Source organism: Camelus bactrianus, chromosome 3 (genome assembly GCF_048773025.1).
Source record: "Camelus bactrianus isolate YW-2024 breed Bactrian camel chromosome 3, ASM4877302v1, whole genome shotgun sequence".
In the NCBI taxonomy this organism is placed as follows: Eukaryota; Metazoa; Chordata; class Mammalia; order Artiodactyla; family Camelidae; genus Camelus; species Camelus bactrianus.
The window spans coordinates 53,124,706-53,146,385 of NC_133541.1; the positions used below are offsets into that span (position 1 = coordinate 53,124,706).

Genomic DNA, 21,680 nt, shown 5'->3' on the forward strand with positions numbered 1-21,680 from the left:
CCAATCAAACAAAAAAGCATTTACTCATTGCATGTGGTACCACAGAGCCACTATTCAGATGTCACTGCTCTCAAGTAACTTATAACCAAAGGTCCTTTCTTATCCAGGATAGAGCTGTTTCTACTACATTTGCCCAGTTACCTGTAAGGTTTAGGGGTATCTAGAAACTAATGGGGTCTTAAGACACTAAACCAGACACAAGTCAAGTAGTGGACCTATCCATAGCTACTGCAAGATTCTCCTAATCTAATGAGTTCTTCATAACATTACAAGAACACTCACAGGCTTCAATCAATACAGAAATTACAGGTTATTCAACTTTATCCCGATTCTCTAAACTTGCAGAAAGGACTCACAGAAGAATCCAACGTATAGCTTACCCCAGGTTGCTAACTGTGGTAGAGCTTTCCCCCACTAACTCTTCATGGTGCCTCCTTCTTTCTGTTGGCTAAGGAATTGTTCTGCAAGTAGGCATAGAATTTTCAACTACAGCTACTAATGCCCACCCAGCATTGACTACAAAGCTCAGAAGTGCATCTCAGGAGTTTTATAGGAAGCAGGAGGGATCAAAGAGGGGAAGGTTTAAGAGACAGACCTCAAAAATTTCAAAGCTAGATGAGGTCCAGGCTCCAGCAAAGACACTACCCACCCTTCCCCTTTCCAGTACCACTGCCTCAATACTCCTCTGAGCAACATTTGAACAAGTTTGTAGAAAGACACTGCAACCTCTGTTATTTGACTCAATTTTCATATCTAGCACCACAGGCAATTTTTCTAGGAGCGATAACCAAGGCCTCAATATTGCTTGCTACCCCCAAGTACTCCCCATTGTACCCCAAGTAAAGAGACATTTTGCAACAAAGTTTCTTACAGTTCCCATGTGGACAGTGATTGTGTGTAGCAAACTGGTTTCTGACTTCACTTCTTCCTCCATTCCAAACTCCTAGGAACACATCAGATATAGAGCCGGCAGTCAAGAAGGGAGGAGGTCATATATTGTAAGAATTCAGTGTGGGTAACGTATAAGCCAATAAACACCGTGTAGGTTTTTTATGTACCATTTTTTCATTTGACTTTAAGAGATCATTACTCAATGTTATTTCTCATATTGAAGAATCTAAGGCTAATGCTTTGACTTGATTTTAAAGACTGAATTTTTTCTGCTGGTATAAATAGTATGGACACAGTAAAAGTACTTGAGAGAGCCTAATGAACCATTTCTTACACCCCATTACCTTTAGTCTGATATGACTGAGAGTGCAGGCACTAATTATCCTCTCTCTTACAGATACCGACATAGATCTACAGTAGGTCTTAAAACACAATTTCCCATACAACTCAACATTTCCTTGCATAATACATTCCTATATTTTTCTTTCTGTTACACTTTAGATGAGAAAGGTCAAGTTCTTATCTTCCTACAACTTTTCTACATACAAAGGGCATACACAGTTAATGATACTTCTTAATCTCCAGAGAACAAACATAAAATTATGCACAACTGAAAATGAGGGTTTTTCCTTAAATTACAAAAATCACATTTCATAAAAGCTTCTGTCCATGGAAGAATGGCCTAAAACGCACTTAGGAAATTAAAAAACAAAGATAACTTATTTCCTAGTAGGATATATGAATAATTTTATTAATTTATTAACTTATTTAAATATATTAATATACTTAAGTATAGTTAAGTAGATACTGCAGTGTAATGTCTGGTATAATGGACATATTTTCACTCTAAGTTGTGAAAGAAATATCTACAGTTTCTGAGAGAAAGAGAGTCAAAGAATAAGCTATAACACCTATATCAGATTTGATATAGTGAGAAACAGGAAAGAACTTCACAATGGGATAAGTTAGAAAGCTGTAAGATGTTTGAATGTAGATGATTCTTTAAGATATTATATACATTTATGAAGGAGATATGTAAGGGAATAATAAATCATCTGATTTTAGCATATAAGCATCCTTCCATACTACACACTGAATGGTTTGGGTAAGGATTTTAATGGCAGAAGGGAAAGTCCTTTATCATATAGCAGAAACTAAAAAAAATTTAAAGTGTGGGAGAATGTACCACCCTATAAAGGAGAATTTAGCGAAGATCTCAACTGGTATGCTATGGCATATCAAATGAGTTACAGGTATATTAAAGTGTGCTCAAGATATTGAAGCCCTTAGGGCAGTCAGGCAGGAGCCCCTGGTACCAGCTGAGAGAAGTCTGTTCCCACCAGTGTGCAGGATAAAAACTATCCTTTTTTTCCCCTTGTATGTCATGATATAGAAAAAGGTTGGGAGGCACTGGAAGAGAAAATTCTCAATTCATAGGGTAACTGCTAAAGAACTGAGACTTTTCTCATGGAACTGTGTAGAGACAGGGAAAAGTATAAGGTCAGCAAGATTTCTTTTCTATATCACTTGCCACATTTTAATGTAATAGAGGAAGAAGAGCCCAAAAAATGCATTAAGTATACAAAATCTTTGATCCCAAGGACAACAAAGTGACAAAGCTCAAACACGTGTGGTTCTCTCAATATTCAGATTACACAGATAGGCAGTCAGTCAGTTATACTGGATCAAAAGGAACTTCATCAAATGGATGAAGTCTTCCAGATACCACAGAGATTTAGTAGCTCTCTCCTTTATAACCACTTATCACTTTGTACATACTTCATCACAAAGCTTAAACAGCGTATAACTATTTTCCGTGTGACAAAACACATCCTTATTATCTTTCCTTCTTAGAAGAACCCCTTTATCTGCGTTCTGCCCCATTCTATCCTGTCTCCTGGAAATGAGATTCTCTTTTGCCTGTCTTTCTTACTTCTCCTTCTGGTCCCTCTCCTTCACATGTAAACATGTACAGTCTCCCACATCTTTAATCTCCCTCTCCTCTACCTCATATGCCCTTCCATATATCATCTTCTCTCTCTGCTTCCTTTTACATCAAGTTCACCAAAATAATACTCTATCCTTACTCTCAACAGCCTAACATGCCATTTACTCCTTGACTTTCTCCAGTCTAGTTTCCAGCCCCTGGCTAGGCCAAGGTCACTTATGACCCCTCATTGCCAAATCTTACTTGACCTGTTATTAACTACTCCCTCCTTGAAACTCAGGCCTTCTCTTTGTTCTCTTTAACTATTCCCTTCCTCCTGAAGCTCTTCTCACCCCTAAATTCTATGAGTTCTCCTCCAAGAGCTCTGGCTACCTTAACTCAAATCACTTTACTGTCTCCTCTTCCTCTTCCTACCCTTTAAAAGTTAGTGTTAGATTTCTGTTTTTAGTTCTTTTTCTCACACTTCACATCCTTCCTGGAGAGTTCTACTTGGATACTCTACTCATGAGGTAGCACAGCTCAACATGTCCAAAACTGCAACAATTACCTTTCCTCAAACATTACTCCCTCCTCGTCTCCTATAATCCCTATTTTGGTTAATGGCACCACTATCAGACCAATTACCAAAGCCAGGAATTTGAGAGCACTATTACAGTTGTTTTTTAAAATTTGATTTTGTGATTAGAAGTAAAAATAAATCCACCCCAGAATGCATAATAATCTTTTTTACGTAAGTGGGTATTGAACAGATACTGGGATATTTCACCTATTCAAAGGAAGAGTTAACACTGGAAGTAAAGAAATCAAGACAACACTGGAGATTATCTTTCTCCAGAGCCTAGATATGAACACAATTCTCAGGCTCTGTCTCTCTGTGTTCTAAGTTTCTTTTGTATTCTGAGAATAGAATAGAATAGAATAGAACAGAACAGAACAGAACAGAACAGAACAGAACTATACTGGCCCAACTTGAGTCACGTGTCACTTGTAAGTCAATCAATTATGGCCCAAAATTGGAAAAATTAATTTGCAACCCATATAACCAACAAAATGGTACCACAATATAAAAATATTCCCTACCAGTCAATATCCCCATTCCACCCTACACCATCTGGAAGCAAGGAAGGAAGGAAGAAAGAAAAGGGAGAACTGGCACAATTTTCAAAGCAGAACACAAGTATCACCAATAAGATATAAGAAGTTGCCCAATCTCAGTACTAATCAAGAGATGCAAATTAATAAAACAAAGAGAATCATTTGACATTAATCAAAATTAAGAGTCCAGAAACAAAACCATACATCTAGAAACAATTGATTTTCAACAAGTGTGCCAAGACCATTCAATGAGGAAAAAATCATCTTTTAATAAATGATGCCAAGACAACTGGATAGCCATATGCAAAAGAATAAAAGTTGGATCCTTACCTCACATCATAAACAAAAAGTAACTTAAAATGTATGAGAGCACTAAATATAAGAGCTAAATATAAAACTATTTAAAACAAAAAGCCCTAGAAGAAAACATAGGATAAATCTTTATAACCTTGGATTTGGCAAAGGAGTCTCAGATATGACATCAAAAGCATGAGTAACAAAAGAAAAACAGATAAATTGGACTTCATTAAAATTAAAAACTGTTTAGGCGACAAGTCTTAACAAATTTAAGAAGACTGAAATCATATCAAGTATCTTTTCTGACCACAATAGTATGTAACTTGAAATCAATTACAAGAAAAAACCTGGAAAATTCAAATACATGAAGATTCAACAACATGCTACTGGATAAGCACTGGGTCAAAGGAAAAAAAAAAGAAATTTTAAAGTATCTTGAGGTAAATGAAAATGGAAATACAACATACCAAAGCTTATGGGTTGCAGCAAAAGTAGTTCTAAGAGAAAAGTTCATAGCAATAAATGCCTACAGTATGAAATAAGAAAGATCTCAAATAAACAACCTAATTTTATACCTCAAGGAACCAGAAAAAGAACAAACAAAACCCAAAGTTAGTAGAAGAAAAGAAAGAACAAAGATCAGAGCAGAAATAAATAAAATAGACTAAAAAGAAAATAGAAAACATCAATGAAACTTAGAGCTGGTTTTCTGAAAAGATAAACAAAACAGACAAAATTTTAGCTAGACTCACCAAGGAAAAGAGAGGACTCAAATAAATAAAAATAGAAACAAAAGAGACAACTAATACCACAGTTACAAAGGATCGTAAGAGATTACTGTAACGATTATATGCCCCCAAATTGGACAATCTAGAAGAACTGGATCAATTTCTTGAAACATACAATCTACCAAGACTGAATCATGAAAAAATAGAAAATCTGGACAGATTACTAGTAAGAAAACTAAATCAGTAGTCAAAAACCTTCCAAAAAATAAAAGTCTATGATCAGACAGCTTCACTGGTGAATTCTACCAACAGTTAAAAGAGAATTAATACCAATTCTTCTCAAACTCTTCTAAAAAATAGAAGAGGGAATACATTCAAAATCATTTTATGAGGCTAGTATTACTCTGATACCAAAACCAGACAAAGACATTACAAGAAAATTATAAACCAATATTCCTGATAAACATAGTTGCAAAAAATCCTCAATAAAACATTAGCAAACAGAATTCAGCAATACATTAAAAAAGATCACACACTATCATCAAGTGGAATTTATTCCAGGGATGCTACATGGTTTAATACCTACTAATCAATCAATGTGATACATCACATCAAAAAAATGAGGGGTTAAAATCACATGATCATCTCAACAGATACAGAAAAAGCATTTGACAAAAATCCAACATCCTTTCATAATAAAAACTCTCAACAAATTGGGTATTGAAGGAATGTACCTCAAAAGAATAAAAAATTTAAAACTTCTGTGCATCAAAGAACATTATCAAAAAATTGAAAAAGCCAACTCACATAATTGGAGAATATACCTGCAAACTATTTATCTGATAAGGGTACAATATCTAGAATACATAAAGAAGTCTTACAACTCAATAATGAAAAGACAACTCAATTAAGAAAAGAGTAAACAATTTAACATTTCTCCAAAGAAGATGTATAAATGCCAACAAGCACATGAAACGATGCTCAACTTAATCAGTCATTAGAGAAATGCAAATCAATAACACAATGATATCACTTCACACCCACTAAGAGGGCTATAAAAATTTCTTTTAAGAAAAATAGCAAATATTGGTAAGGATGTGGAGAAGCTGGAACCCTTGTACACTGCTAGTGGTAATGTAAAATGGTTCAACCCCTATGGAAAAGTTTGGCAGTTCCTCAAAAAGTCAAACAGAATTACGGTATGACCTAGCAATTCTATTCCTAAGTATATATCTAAAAGAAGTGAAAACAGATACTCAAACACTTATATATGAGGGCTCAGAGGAGTACTATCTCACCATGCCAACTCCATTCTACTATATTTATTGTAGTTTTATAATTTGGTATCTAGTAGCATAAACTCTTCAGTTTTGTTCTTCAAAACTGTTAGAGGTATTCATTCTAGAATCAGCATATCAAGCTAAAAAAAAAAAAACTTCTAGTATTTTGGGGTTGCATTAAAAAAAAAAAAACCTGCTGGGATTTTTATTGGGATTGCTTTCAATCTATAGATAAATTGGGGGGGGGAATTATATTGCCTTCCAACTCCATTCATGTATATCTTTTTATTTACATACTTCTTTCAGAAATGTTTGGTAGTTTTGTCTGTAGAGATCTTTTATATCATTTCTTAAGACTTATTCCTTAATATCTGATACAGTATTTTCCTTAGTATTTTCAACAGTATTGCAAAAGTTATCATCTAAAAATTTCACTTTATAGTTGTTCACTGATAACACATAGAAATATAATTGATTTTTGCGTTCTTATCTTGTTAAATTCACTAACAGTTTATCTGTACTTTTAAAATTCTGTGCATACACAATAATGTCATCTATGAATAGTGACAGTTTAATTTGTTCCTCTCTGCTTTTTATAACGTTTATTTTTCTTCTTGTATAGCACTGGCTAAGAGCTCAGTGTAATTCTGAACAGAAAAGGAGAGAACAAACCCTTGTGTCCCTATCTCAGAAAGAAAAGCTCTCAATATTTCAATGACATTTGATGTCTACTATACTATTTTATGTAAATATTCTGCATGAGTTTAAAGACGTGGCCTTCTATTCCTAGCTTGCTTAGAGCTTTTATAAAAAAAACTGTTGGATTTTTATCAAATATTTTATCTAGTGAGATGATATATGAGGAATTTTTTTTTAAATTGAAATATAGTCAGTCTTTGATGTGTCCACTTCTCGTGCACAGCAGAATGTTTCAGCCATACATATACATACATACATTCCTTCTCATATTCTTTTTCTTTATATAGGTTACTATAAAATATTGAAAATAGTTCCCTGTGCTATACAGTATAAACTTGTTGTTTATCTATTTTATACATAGCAGTATCTATAAATCTCAAACTCCCAATTTATCCCTCCCCAACCCCTTTCCCGCCTGGTAACCATAAGTTTGTTCTCTATGGCTGTGAGTTTGTTTCTGTTTTGTAAAGTAAGTTCATTTATGTCTTTTTTTAGATTCCACATATAAGTGGTATCATATGGTATTTTTTTTTCTCTTTCTGGCTTACTTCATTTAGAATGACGATCTCTATGTCTATCCATGTTGCTGCAAATGGCATTATTTCATTAGCTTTACGGCTGAGTAGTATTCCACTGTATATATATTCACCATATCTTCTTTATCCAGTCATCTGTCAATGGACAGTCAGGTTGTTTCCATGTCTTGTCTATTGTAAATAGTGCTGCTGTGAACATTTGGGTGCATGTGTCTTTTCGAATTATAGTTTCCTCCAAATATATGCCCAGGAGAGGGACTGCTGGATCATATGGTGAGTCTATTTTTAGTTTGTTAAGGAACCACCATACTGTCCTCCAAAGTGGCTGCTGCACCAATCTACATTCCCATCAGTGGTGTAGGAGGGTCCCTTTTCTCCACACCTTCTCCAGCATTTATCATTTGTGGACTTTTGAATGATGGCCATTCTAACTGGTGTGAGGTGATACCTCATTTTAATTTTGATTTGCATTTCTCTAACAATTAGTGATGTTGAGCATTTTTTTCATATGCCTGTTGGCCATCTGAATGTCTTGTTTGGAGAGATGTCTGTTTAGGTCTTCTACCCATTTTTTGATTTGGTAGCTTTTTTTTTTTTTTTAAAGCTCTATGAGCTGTTTGTATATTTTGGAAATTAGTCCCTTGTCGGTCGCATCATTTGCAAGTATTTTCTCCCATTCTGTAGACTGTCTTTTCATTTTGTTGATGGTATCCTTAGCTGTGCAAAAGCTTTTAAGTTTAATTCAGTCCCATTTTTTATTTTTGCTTTTAGTTCCATTACTCTAGGAGCTGGTTCAAAAAAAAATATTGCTGCAGTTTATGTCAGAGAGTGTTCTGCCTATGTTTACCTCTAGGAGTTTTACAGTATCTGGTCTTACATACAGGTCTTTAATCCATTTTGAGTTTATTTTTATATATGGTGTTAGAAAATGTTCTAATTTCATTCTTTCACATGTAGCTGTCCAGTTTTCCCAGCACCATTAATTGAAGAGACTGTCTTTTCTCCATTGTATATCTTTGCCTCCTTTGTTATAGATTGACCATAAGTGTGTGGGTTTATTTCTGGGCTTTCTATCCTGTTCAATTGATCTATGTGTCTGTTTCTGTGCCAGTTCTATACTGTTTTGATTACTGTAAGTTTGTAGTATAGTCTGAAGTCAGGTAGCATGATTCCCCCAGCGCTGTTCTTATTTCTCAAGATTGTTGGCTACTCAGGGTCTTTTGTGTTTCTATACAATTTTAACATTTTTTTTTCCAGTTCTGTGGAAAATGTCATTCGAAATTTGATAAGGACTATACTGCATCTGTATATTGCCTTGGGTAATGTGGTCATTTTAACAATATTGATTTTTCCCATCCAAGAACACTTTATCTTTCTGTCTGTGTCATCTTCAGTTTCTCTCATCAGTGTCTTACAGTTTTTGGAGTACAGATCCTTTGCCTCCTTAAGTAGGTTTATTCCTAGGTATTTTATTCTTTTTGATGCAGTGCTAACTGGGATTGTTTCCTTAATTTCTTCTCCTGATATTTCATTGTTAATATGTAGAAATGAAACGGATTTCTATATGTTAGTTTTGTATCCTGCAATTTTACCAAATTCATTGATGAGCTCTACTGGCCTTCTAGCAGTGTAGTTAGGATTTTCTATGTATACTATCATGTCATCTGCAAATAATGACAGTTTTACTTCTTTTCCAATTTGGATGTGAGTAATTTTTTACTTTTACTCTGTTCATTTGAATTCCATTTTTTTTAATGTTGAACTAATCTTGCATTCCTGGAATAAACTCAATTTGATTGCAATGTTGTTAGTTTTACATATAGCTGGATTAGATTTGCTAATATTTTATTCTGGATTTGTATGTATATCTGTTCTTTTTGACTGCCTTTCCAACACCCACAGTGGAGCCAGACTGAAAGCAGAAAAAACAAGTTAGATGTAGCAACACATACAACTCTTCGGAGGAAGAATACAGCACATTCTGAGGGATCACACAGATGGCACGTAAGGGTGAAGGAAAGAGGAGAAGCAAAGAAAGGAAACAGCTAAGGTTAAAAGTCTTTCAGGGTAGGGCTTCCCAATGGATATGCTTAAAGTAGATGGTCTGAATGAAAGCAGGTGGGAAAACTAGGTCAAGACTGAGAAAGAAGTACAAAAAAGTGTGAGTGGGTTGTTTTACATAAAATAGCTAAGAGCAAGGAACTTAGCCAAGGGTAAGAACTGCTAGTATGGGCTGGTGGTCTGTGTGATAAAGAAGTTTTCCCCAGAGCAAGTCCATTCTTCCCCTTTGACCCATGACAGGTTTCATGGCAGTAAATTATATCAGGTAAAGTACTTTCTCACTACAATGTTCATGAGAGAGATGGCCTATATTTTTCATTTCTTGTATTGTCTTTGTCAGGTTTTGTTATAAAGGTTATTCTAGTCCCAGTCTCATAGAATGAGTTAGAAAAACACTCCTTGTTTTCTGGGAAACGTACTTAATTAGAATTAGAATTACATATTTCTTACTTAGGTGTTAAGAAAAATTCACCAGTGAAATCATCTCAAACTTTTCCTTTTTGAGTGATTCTTCTAATAAGACTCAATTTCTTGAACAGAAAATGGACTTTTTCTTTCCTTCTTGATTCCATTTTGGTAAGCTATTTTTTCAGTTTGGGGTTGTTTTTTTTTTTTTTGAAGTTTTCAAATTCATAGGTTAAAAGATGTATACAACATCCTCTTCATCATCACTTTAAAAACCAGGGTCTGTGGCAGTGTCTCATTTTTGATGCTGATACTGATCTTTTGTGCTTTGTTTGTTTTCTTCATCAATATTAGGAGTTCATCAAATTTATTAGTCTTTTCAAAGAACAACTTTTGGCTGTGTTGATTTTCTCTATGTACCTTGGTTTACTGTTCAACTTTTTCTGTTCTTTAATTTTCTTTCCTTTTTCTGCATTCTTTGGGTTTAAATAACTGTACCTTTACTAACTTCATGAGCTAAATACTTGGTTCACTGATAGTCTTTCTTCTTTCCAGTATATTCATTTAGAAATATAAGGATCCCACTAAGCACAACTTTAGCTGTATCCTGTGTGTTTTGAAATGCTGTATGTGCATTATCATACAGCTCAGTATGTTCTAATCTATCATACAACTCAGTATGATCTAATGTGATCTCCCCTCTCACTCATGAGTTATATAGAAAATGTTGCTGAATTTCAAACTTATTTGGGGATTTACTAGTTATTTTTCTGTTATTGATTTATTTTGTTAAATGTTTTTGTTATTGATTTCTACCTTAATACTACAATGATTAGAAAACATGCTACATGATTTCAATCATTTGGTATTTGTTGAAATTTGTTTCATGTCTCAGCATACAGTCAATTTTAGATAATGTTCTATGCACAAGTGAAAGAATGTGCATTCTTCACTTGCTGAATGCTGGGTTGTAACCATGTCCATTGGGTTAAGACTGTCCAAATCTTTTATATTTTTACTTATTTTTTCCTGCCTTTTCTATTGTTGATTGAAAGGTATATTAATCTCCAACTATGATTGTGGAATTATCTATTTATCTTTCTATAAATTTTATTTGATATGTGTCAAGATTATTAGAGGCACACAAATTTAGGACTGTTACCTTCTGTGGGACTGACTTTCCTCTCATGAAATGTCTCTCTTTGAGTAAAATCTACTTCACCTAATATTAGTATGGCTATACCAGTTTTTTCGTGGAGTACATTTGCCTGGGATATCTTTTCCCATCCTTTTCTTTTCAATTTTTCATATCCTTATATTTAAGATGTGGCACTGAAAACAGCACACAGTTGGATTTAAAAACTGAGTCTGACAGGTTGTCTTTTAATCAGTTAGCCCACTTACATTTGGGGTAATTATGATAATATCTGAGTCTAAATCTTACAGCCTAATTCACATCTTCTACTTGTCTTATCTGTTGTTTGTTCCTTGCTTTGCCTTCTTGTCTTACCTTAGATAAATCAGGAATTTATTATTACATTTCCCCCCTCTATTGACTTAACTGTAAATTTGATAGCTGTTAATTAACAACTTGTTACTCTTAATTCATATTTTCTACTTCTTAGTTGTTAATTTGACTACTGTTATTGTCTATTGACTTATTAGTTGTTAATTTGTTAGTTGTTCAACAACTTACTAGCTGTTGTTAATTAACAACTTGTGAGTTATTAATTTATATTTTCTACTTGTCTCATCTGTTATTTGTCCCTTATTTTCCTTTCTTGCCTTAATTTAGATCAAGCAAGAATTTACTATTATTTCACTTTCCGTCTCTTATTGACTTGTTAGTTTTGTCAGCAGACCCCCAAGACTACCCTCAGGTTCAATGATTTCCTAGAAGGACTCAGAAGTCAGGAAATGTGTATACTCACCATTATGGTTCAATACAATGAAAATACATAAATTAAAGTCAGCAAAAGAAAATGGTACATAGAGGAATCCAGGAGAAACCAGACTCAACCTTCAAGTAGACCTCTCCCAGTAGAGTCACAGTAACAGCCCACAGTTCTCCCAGCATTGATGTACAACAACACATGCAAAGCAATGCCAGCAAGGGAAGGACTAAGGAAGCTCACCCGAGCCTTAGTGTCCAGGATTCCTCTCCCTAAGCTCTACTGAGATATTATTGACATATACATAGTTGTTTTTTTTTTCTGGAGATGGGGATCAGTCATCAACACATAGGCATGGAGTACCTGTGTGACTAATCTTAGCTAATCAGTCTCCAGTGCAGCCCCACCTGCCTCCTCAGGTCAAACTGATAATAGCATAGTCAGGGGCCACAGATGAACAAAAACGGGTGTTCACCATATTTCACCTTGTTAACAATAAACTAGCTGGTATGGCCCACAGCCTCAGGTATGCAAAGACACTCTTACTAGGCAGGATATCCAAGGCCTTAGAGGTTATTCTCCACTAGCTGGTCAAGGGCCAGTACTGAAGGCCTTGGAATAAGCAGGATCTGATCAAGCCAAGCCTGATGAGTTACCCTTTACTTTACTGCACATTAATTATACATTAATTTATTATTTTTTATCAGTTTCCCTAGAGATTACAACATGCATCCTTAATAATCTACTACAAATTAGAAGTTTTGCCATTTCCCAGACCATGCAAGAACTTTACAACACTTTAACACTATCCCACATTTTGTGCTATTTTTAAAAATGTATTTTATTTCTACATATATTTTAAACCCTGTAATGTATTATTTTGAATAATCCAAAGCCATTTAGTTTTATTCATATATTTATCCTTCCTAGGATAAATATTTCTTCATTTCTTTATGGATTACCGTGCTTCCATCTAGTGATCATCTGCCTTCTGCCTAAAGAACTCCCTTTTAGTGCATGTATGCTGATAATAAATCCAATCTTTTGTCAGACAATGTCTCTATTTCACCCTCAATTCTAAAGAATTTTCACTGTGTACAGAATCTTAGGTTGCTAGTTATTTTCTCTCAGCGCTTTAAAGATGTTATCTCATTATCTTCTGGCTTCCATAATCTAGCTTCAGGACTCAAGAGTCGGCAGCTTCCAGAGCCAGCAGTCTCTGTGCACTGCACTTTTTAAAATCAAAACACCATACTAAAGCAAATGGTTTGGCTTTTTCTAATCATGATCCAATAATTATTCTATAATGCCTCCTTTTGTTTTTAACTATTTTATTGAGATATATTTCACATACCATACAATTTACTGATTTAAACTAAATGTTAATGTTCATGATACTAAATATAGAAAACCCTAAAAGTTCCACACAAAAACTACTAGAGCTGATAAAAGAATTTGACAAGGTAGCAGGATACAAGATTAACATACAGAAATCAGTTGCATTTCTTTACACTAACAATGAATTAGCAGGAAAAGAAACAATCTGTTTTAAAATTGCATCCAAAACAGTAAATCTGGCCAAGGAGATGAAAGACTTATACATGGAGAACTACAAAACACTGATTAAGGAAATTAAAGATGACTTAAAGAAATGGAAATATATCCCATGCTCTTGGATTTGAAAGAACCAATATTGTTAAAATGGCCATACTGCCCAAGGTAATCTACAAATTTAATGCAGTATCTATCAAATTACCTATGACATTTTTCACAGAACTAGAACAAACAATCCTAAAATGTATATGGAATTACAAAAGACCCGAAATTGCCAAAGCAATGCTGAAGAAAAAAAACGAAGCTGGAGGAATAACCCTCCCAGACTTCAGACAATACTACAGAGATACAGTCATCAAAACACTGTGGGACTGGCATAAAAACAGACCTATGGATCAATGGAACAGAATACAACACCCAGAAATAAACCCAAAGACCTACAGTCAATTAATCTCTGATAAAGGAGGCCAAGAATATACAATGGAGTAAAGACAGTTTCTTCAGCAAGCAGTGTCTGGAAAACTGGAAAGCAGCATGTAAATCAATGAAGTTAGAATACTCCCTCACACCATACACAAAAATAAACTCAAAATGGCTTAAAGACTTAAATATAAGACAAGACATAATAAACCTCCTAGAAGAAAACATAGGCAAAGCATTCTATGACATAAATCTTAGCAACGTTCTCCTAGGGCAGTCTACCCAGACAACAGAACTAAAAGCAAAAATAAACAAATGGGACCTAACCAAACTTATAAGCTTTGCACAGCAAAGGAAACCATAAGTAAAACAAAATGACAATGTACGGAATAGGAGAAAATATTTGCCAATGATGTGACTGACAAAGGCTTCATTTCCAGAATATATAAACAGCTCATACAACTTAATAACAAAAAAACAAACAACCCAGTCCAAAAATGGGCAGAAGACCTATCCAAGCAATTCTCCAATGAAGACATATAAATGACCAACAGGCACATGAAAAAATGCTCAATATTGCTAATTATCAGAGAAATGCAAATCAAAACTACAGTGAGGTATCACCTCACACCAGTCAGAATGGCAATCATTCAAAATTCCACAAATGATAAATGCTGGAGAGGGTGTGGAGAAAAGGGAATCCTCCTACACTGTTGGTGGGAATGTAGTTTGGTGCAGCCATTATGGAAAACAGTATGGGGATTCCTCAGAAAACTAATAGACCTACCATATGATCCAGCAATCCCACCTCTGGATATGTATCTAGAGGGATGTTTAATTCAAAAACGTACATGCACCCCAATGTTCACAGCAGCACTATATCGAAAAGCCATGACATGGAAGCAACCTAAATGTCCTCTGACAGATGACTGGATAAAGAAGTTGTGGTATATTTATACAATGGAACACTACTCAGCCATAAAAAAAGAATAAAATAATGCCATTTGCAGCAACATGGATGGACCTAGAGATCATCATTCCAAGTGAAGTAAGCCAGAAAGAGAAAGAAAAAAAACATGATATCACTCACATGTGGAATCTAGGAAAAAAAAAAAAAGACACTGATGATCTTATCTACAAAATAGAAACAGACTTGCAGACATAGTAAATAATCTTATGGTTACTGGGGGAAAGAGGATGGGAAGGGATAAATTTGAGAGTCTGAGATTTGCAAATGTTAGCCACTATATATAAAAATAGATTTTAAAAAATTTCTTCTATGTAGCACAGGGAACTATATTCAATATCTTACAGTAGTCTTTAATGAAAAAGAATATGAAAACAAATATGTATGTATGCATGACTGGGACATTATGCTGTACACCAGAAATTGACACACTGTAACTGACTATAAAAAATAAATCAAAATAAAGTATGTTAATTTTTTTTATATATTCACAGACGAGTGCAACCATCACCACAATCTAATTTTAGAGCACTTTCATCCCCACTAAAGAATGTCATTTTAGTGGACCCCCTCAGCAATCAGCTGTCACTCCTCATCCTTGCCCTCCCCAGCCCTAAGCAACCACTAATCTACTTTTTGTCTCAACAGATATGCCCATTCTGGATATTTCACAAAAATGTAATCAACAATATGAAGGTTTTTATGACTGGCTTCTTTCATTTGGGTAATGCTTTCAAGGTTCATTCATGGTATAAGATGTATCAGCACCTCATTTATTTTCATTGCCAAATAACATTCAATTGTATAGATATCACATTTTATATATCCATTCATCAGTTACTGGGTACATCTGGGTTGTTTCTACTTTTGGGATACCATGACTAATGCTGCTATGAAAATTTCTGTACAATCTAGAAAAGAAACACAGCTTTGTGTGGGTATATGTTTTTATTTCTCTTGGGTATATAACTCGAAGTGGGATTGCTGGGGTCACATGGTAACTCTATGTTTAGCTTTTTGAGGAATTGCCAAACTATTTTCCAAAGCAGCTACACTTTACAATCTCACGCACAATATATGAGAGTTCTGATTATTCTACATCCTCACCAACACTATTTTCCATTTTTAAAATTATAGCTAGCCTAGTAGGTCTATAATGGTGTGGGGGTTTCTGTTAACAATGCTTGCTTTCATAAAACATTTCAGATTTTAAGTTGGTACTAATTTTTCTGGAAGCCAATATGATCACATACCAAAATCCTTAAAAATGCCAATACACTCTGATCTAGTGATTCCAGTTTCAGCAATTCACCCTATGTAAATCATGGATACATATAAAAGGTAGCTACAAAGATATTTACCACTGTGTTGTTTCCATAACTCAGGCTTGTGAGCCAGGTAAGATCTATTCAATTCCCCTTCCTACCTCCAGTGAGCAATCCAGTGGCCTCCCTGTAACTTCTGGCTTCATTTCTGATTCTGATTCTACTATACAAACTGTTCCTTTATCACCATCTGAGTTTTTGACTCAAACATAAGACACAGCTTTTCTTGATTTCCCCAAACAAAACACTGCCAGAAGGCAACTGTGTGCTGGAGAGATTCAGGGGTTAATGCAAGAAAGCTTACATTACTACATAACTTAAAAATAAATATGAAATATCCCTGTTCTTTTAAAAATTCCCTCAGTCATTTCTGCCTGCTCATGCTTACTCTGTCCTTAGTTTGTCCCTCTCTCTCCACACCCATCCTCCTATCCCCATCATCTCCTCTCTCCTAGCCCCAAATTACTACTCATTTTTCTTCAAGGTACTTTTAGCTATGTCTTTGTTTTTTCTCTCAATTCATTTCCTCAGGGCCACACATTCCACATGAAAAGACTAATCAACATGTTTTTCCAAACAAAGGCAGTTGACAAGATAATAACTTTTCTTATTCTACTACATTTATAACAGAAAATTATTGAACAAAACCTGGAGTCATTCAACAAACATTTTTCAAGTGCCTTTTATAAGTTAGGCATAGTTTTTGGTGCTGGGAATTTAGCAATGAACAAAACAGATGCCGTCCTACCCTCAGGGAGTTTATGTACGAATGACAGATGAACAAAGAAAGTGGGAAGCAGGGGAAGGGGGACAGAGAAGGAATGGGAGAGGGAAGGAGGGAGGAAGGGAGAAAGAGAGAGGGGAGAGAAAGAAAGATAGAAAAAGAGAAAGAGAGAAGGAAAGAAAGAAAGAAAATGAATATAAGGTGAGGTAGTAATGAAGGTTATGAAGAAAAAACGGTAAGAAGATCGAGAATGGCAGAACAATGTTATTTTAGATATAAAACTCAGGAAAGAATTATCTGAAGAGGTGTTAGGTAAGCAGAGCTCTGAAGGAGTAAAAGAACAAAACATGCAAATAACAGAAAGAACTGTGTCCCAGGTAAAGCAAATACCAAAAGCAAAAGCCTTAAGGTTGGGACACACTTAAAGAAGTGGAGAACAGCCAGGAAAACAGTGGGTGAAGTGCAGTGAGCAAGGCAGATGGCAGAAGAAAGTTTTTAGAGATAGGCAGGTGCCAGATTATGCAGTATCTCATAGGCCATGTAATGATGTTGGATTTTATTCTAAGGATGGTTAGACAGTTGTATTTGATTGCCATGAAAAAGAAAAAGCTATATCTAGTTAGTGATTACAGACTATAAGGGGCAAGAGCAGAAAAGGGGCGACCAATTAATAAACCACAGCAGCATTACAAGAAAGGTATAATGAGAGCTTTGATCATGTCCAGCAAGAGAGATGGTTAATGAGTTACAGTAAAATTATATAATGGAATATGATAGTCATTATAAATGATATCCATTATAAATGATGTAAAAGATTACATAAGGACATAGACAAATGTTTATCTTAAATGTGAACAAAGCAGGTTATAAAAGAGACTATTATCTGAGTCACAAAGTTTGTTCATCCATCTATAAAATAGTATAATGCTATTTTATAAAAATATTATATGCATGGAATATTAAAGTTGGAAGAATTAGAACTCATCTAGTCTACCAAAACCAGAAAAGCTTCAGAACTTAATGACAGCAAGGACTAGAATATAGATCTAATTCTCAAACTAACACTCATTCTATATCACCCACACTCCCTCCATTATATTGGTTCTCACAAAGTCTGGCACTGGAATATGAAATTAGAGTAGAATCTTTTCCTTTATTCACATTATATTATATATAACATATTACAAATCTGCTTAAATCTAGATGTTTAAAAATTAATCTAAAATAGACTGAAGCCCTGTCCAAATTAAAAAAAAAAAAAGGCAGGAAGAAGGGGTAATCTCAAAGCAAGCCATAAATATATACGTATGATTCTTCACAGGAATCAAGTCACTGACTATAAATAGATATACTTCATGTCAGCACGCATTATTAAAACGTCTGTGGTCAATGATTTTTTTTCAAATTCTAACAATGGTACACAGAATTTGTCAAGGAAGTAACATTCTTGGGCAGCAAAACACTGTTTCTGTGACACCAGTAACCATCTCTCCTTTGAATCTGTAGGTTTCCCTGGCTATGATTTTATTTTAGACCAAGAAGGCCTGAAGCTCCTTCTAGAAACTGAACAGCCTACCTCTTCCTTTCTATGGTAACACAGCACAGCCCTTCACTATCTGACCTACAGAAAAGAACCTGCTTTTAATTAACCATTAATTACTTGACTACAGTTTGCATTACATGGAAAAATGTGTTACTTTCATCTTAATTTAAAAGACATCTGTGGTTCAAACTGGCAAGAAGACACACTTTATAAATATATTTGTATCATTATTCTCCTTCAGAGAGTTAGAAAAGAGATTCGTTTTCTTATGGTTCTGCAGGGATGGAATGGTAAGAAAGGTACAAGACGAGAAAACGGGGGTTTCTCCTTGAAGCTTTTTGCAGGGCAGAAAATATATTTTTTTAATTTGAGAGTTTTTTTTATTATTGTAAGTAGTTATCTGAATATCGAAGAGTAAAATTCAGATGAGGTCTTATTGAATACTAATAAAGTCTACTTGAAATTGAAGATCTTTCTGTTGTATTTACTATAAATACACTAAAGTTATCTGAATTTGTGTACTAAATTAGATCAAATAGAAAATACAAAAGATTTGTCACAGGTATAGAGTGCATGACCAATAAAATCAAGTTCAGCTCTAAGAAAGAATGTTTATAAATATGGGGGAAAGTTGCCTCAATATTTTTATAATTTTATGTGCATTATTTTTCACATCTTAAAGCTGCCCAAGTATAGAAAAATACAGGACTTCAATAACAGTTACCAGCATGATTTGCTTTTATTACCTTTCTGTTCAAGACCCTTGTTTCCCCTTGTAGCATGTCAAATTGCCCCCAAAACCATATTATACAGCAGAGAAATGTTGTTCACACTTCACTGGCTATTGATTTACTTTATTTATTGGCACAAAATCAGCTTGAGATAAACATTTTGTCCCCCATTTCCACTATTGTAAGTGGTATACTACATTGCAAGATAGGTAAGCCCAAATGTGCAGGGTCACAATTCGACATGGCTTTCTAATCAATGTGTGAAAAATTATCTAATGAATAATAGGTTGCACATTTCCACAAACAAATTAACCAGGGTGAGACTGAAACTAATGATTATATTTATCTAATGTAATTTCACATCTGTTACTAGTGGTAGTAATTTTTTTCTCTTTCATCCATGGTGTCCTCAAAATTACAACTTAGTCTTTCAGATACAGTTATAGGACATCAGTTTAACTAGAAAATAGACAATTTTGTGGAATGTTTATTTTTTCTTTGAATGCCAGCAGCCCTGAGAAATATGATGCCATTTTATAAATTTTAGGAATTCAGGTACTTCTTTATCATTACCTCTGTTGTGTTTTAAGGTCCACCTGTGGGCTTAATTTCATAGCCTATGGGTCAATTCCCATCATTCAGTCTCACAAAGAGTAAAATGACCCCTTTCTAACACTGTAAGATCCTCCTTAACTGTATCTGTCCTTATAGTAATATAATATTTATCCTGATTTAAAATGTAGAATTTTTTAAGTAGAAGCAGTTCCCAATGTAGAAAAAGTTAAATCCTGAACATTTCATTTGGAACTCAGGGCACCTAAGGCTCCCAGGCAAGTCCACAGAAGCCTAATCCATCCACATGTAATTTCATCATAGAAACTAGCCACAACTCGTGTTACATCTCCCATAGAAAAGAGCATTCACAGTTTAAACCAAGAACACTTGTCTTTCAGCTATGGTTTCCCACTCTCCTGCCACCTGCTAGGCAGTTTAGGGAGTCTCCTACTGCAACATAATGACTCTGGCACCAATGGCTTGGGTAAGGGGCCTAAAGGGGTGAGCTTGAGGTAAAAACGTAGTATCACCTGCAAAGAGGAGCTCTAGAGGCAGAAGTCATCTGTTGGAGAATGTATCAGGGATATTTCTTGGCCCTATGCCTATTTCCTATCCAGAGAAACATCAGCCTAATTCTGAAACCAAATCTTCTAATTTTAATGAGAAGCTCCAGTAATTTGTATTCCAAGACTTTAATGATTAGACATCAGACTCTGATCGAAAAGATCTGCAAATTCTATCACGTAACCGAACAATTTCCTCATAAATTTTTACTTATGTGGGGAACTCCTGAGTTAGCCTCACTATGAAGAAAAAGTAGAGAACTAAGAGACATCTTTTGATCCTTGGAAGGAAAACACGGTCCTTAAGGCAGCAGTTCTCAACGTTTGAGTTCTCAAACTTTCTTGGTCCCTTAAAAATTACTGAGGTCCCTTAAAAATTATCAACAGTAGTGCTATTGAAAAGTAAAACTGAAAAAATTTTTAATATTTATTAATTCATTTTGAAACAGAAGTAAACCTATTACATCTTAACATAGATTAATTAAAAATAGTTGACCCTCAAACAACATTGGGTTAGAGGTGCTGACCCCCTGCACAGTTGAAAATCTGAGTACAACTTATAGCCAGGCCTCCATATCCTCAGTTCCACATCTGAGGATTCAACCAACTGTGGACAGTGCAGCACTGTAGTATTTACTACTAAAAAAAATCTGAAAAAAAAATCGGGGTGGGTGGTAGTAGTCTAGCTCAGTGGTAGAATGCATACTTAGCATGCATAAGGTCCTAGGTTCAACCCTCAGTACCTCCATTAAAAAATAATAATAATAAATCTAATTACTCCCTGCACAAAAAATTAAAAAGTTTAAAAAAAAACCCTCCATATAAGTGGACCCACATAGTTCAAACTCATGTTGTTGAAGGGTCAACTATAAATGTATTCTCTCCACAAAGAAATTTATTGAAAAGACTGTCTTAATAGAAGACAGTTGAATTCTCATAAATGACTCTGCCTCCAATTTGTCATATGTTGTTCTGACTGAAGTATACTTATAAAGAAAATTCAGCCCTAGGCAGATATGTAGCTGAAAAAGAAGTTATTTTAATAGTCATTTTGGATAGCTGTGGATATTCTACTTTGATAAAAAACCAAAATGTGTCAAGTGACAGGTTTTTAAAAGTTAGTTGCCATGTAGAATCTGAAACCGTATCAATGAAATTTTTATACTTTCTTATATTAAAAAATATATTGGTTTATCTTGCACTTTGAATGGATCGTCTAACTTGAATGATTTTGTACCACCATGTATTTGGTCATTTGGAAAATATTAGTTCACTAACTTCTGCAGATCTTTTAAATGTTGACACACTTCATTATATAATATTGTAAAAACATACTTACCAATCTCATCAGAAAAGTCTTTAGTGATTGCTTCAGCAGCACATATACTAAAACTGGAACCACACAAAGATTAGCATGGCCCTTGTACAAGGATGACACACAAATTCATGAAGCATTTCGTATTTTT

At 34.7% G+C, this 21,680-nt stretch overlaps 1 non-coding gene across 1 annotated transcript; it reads left to right on the forward strand.

The window, feature by feature from the left end:
- Positions 1–21,576: 21,576 nt before the first annotated feature.
- On the forward strand, positions 21,577–21,680 carry LOC123615139 (U6 spliceosomal RNA). Its single transcript, XR_006722703.1, has one exon. It is a non-coding gene; the product is annotated as a U6 spliceosomal RNA (small nuclear RNA).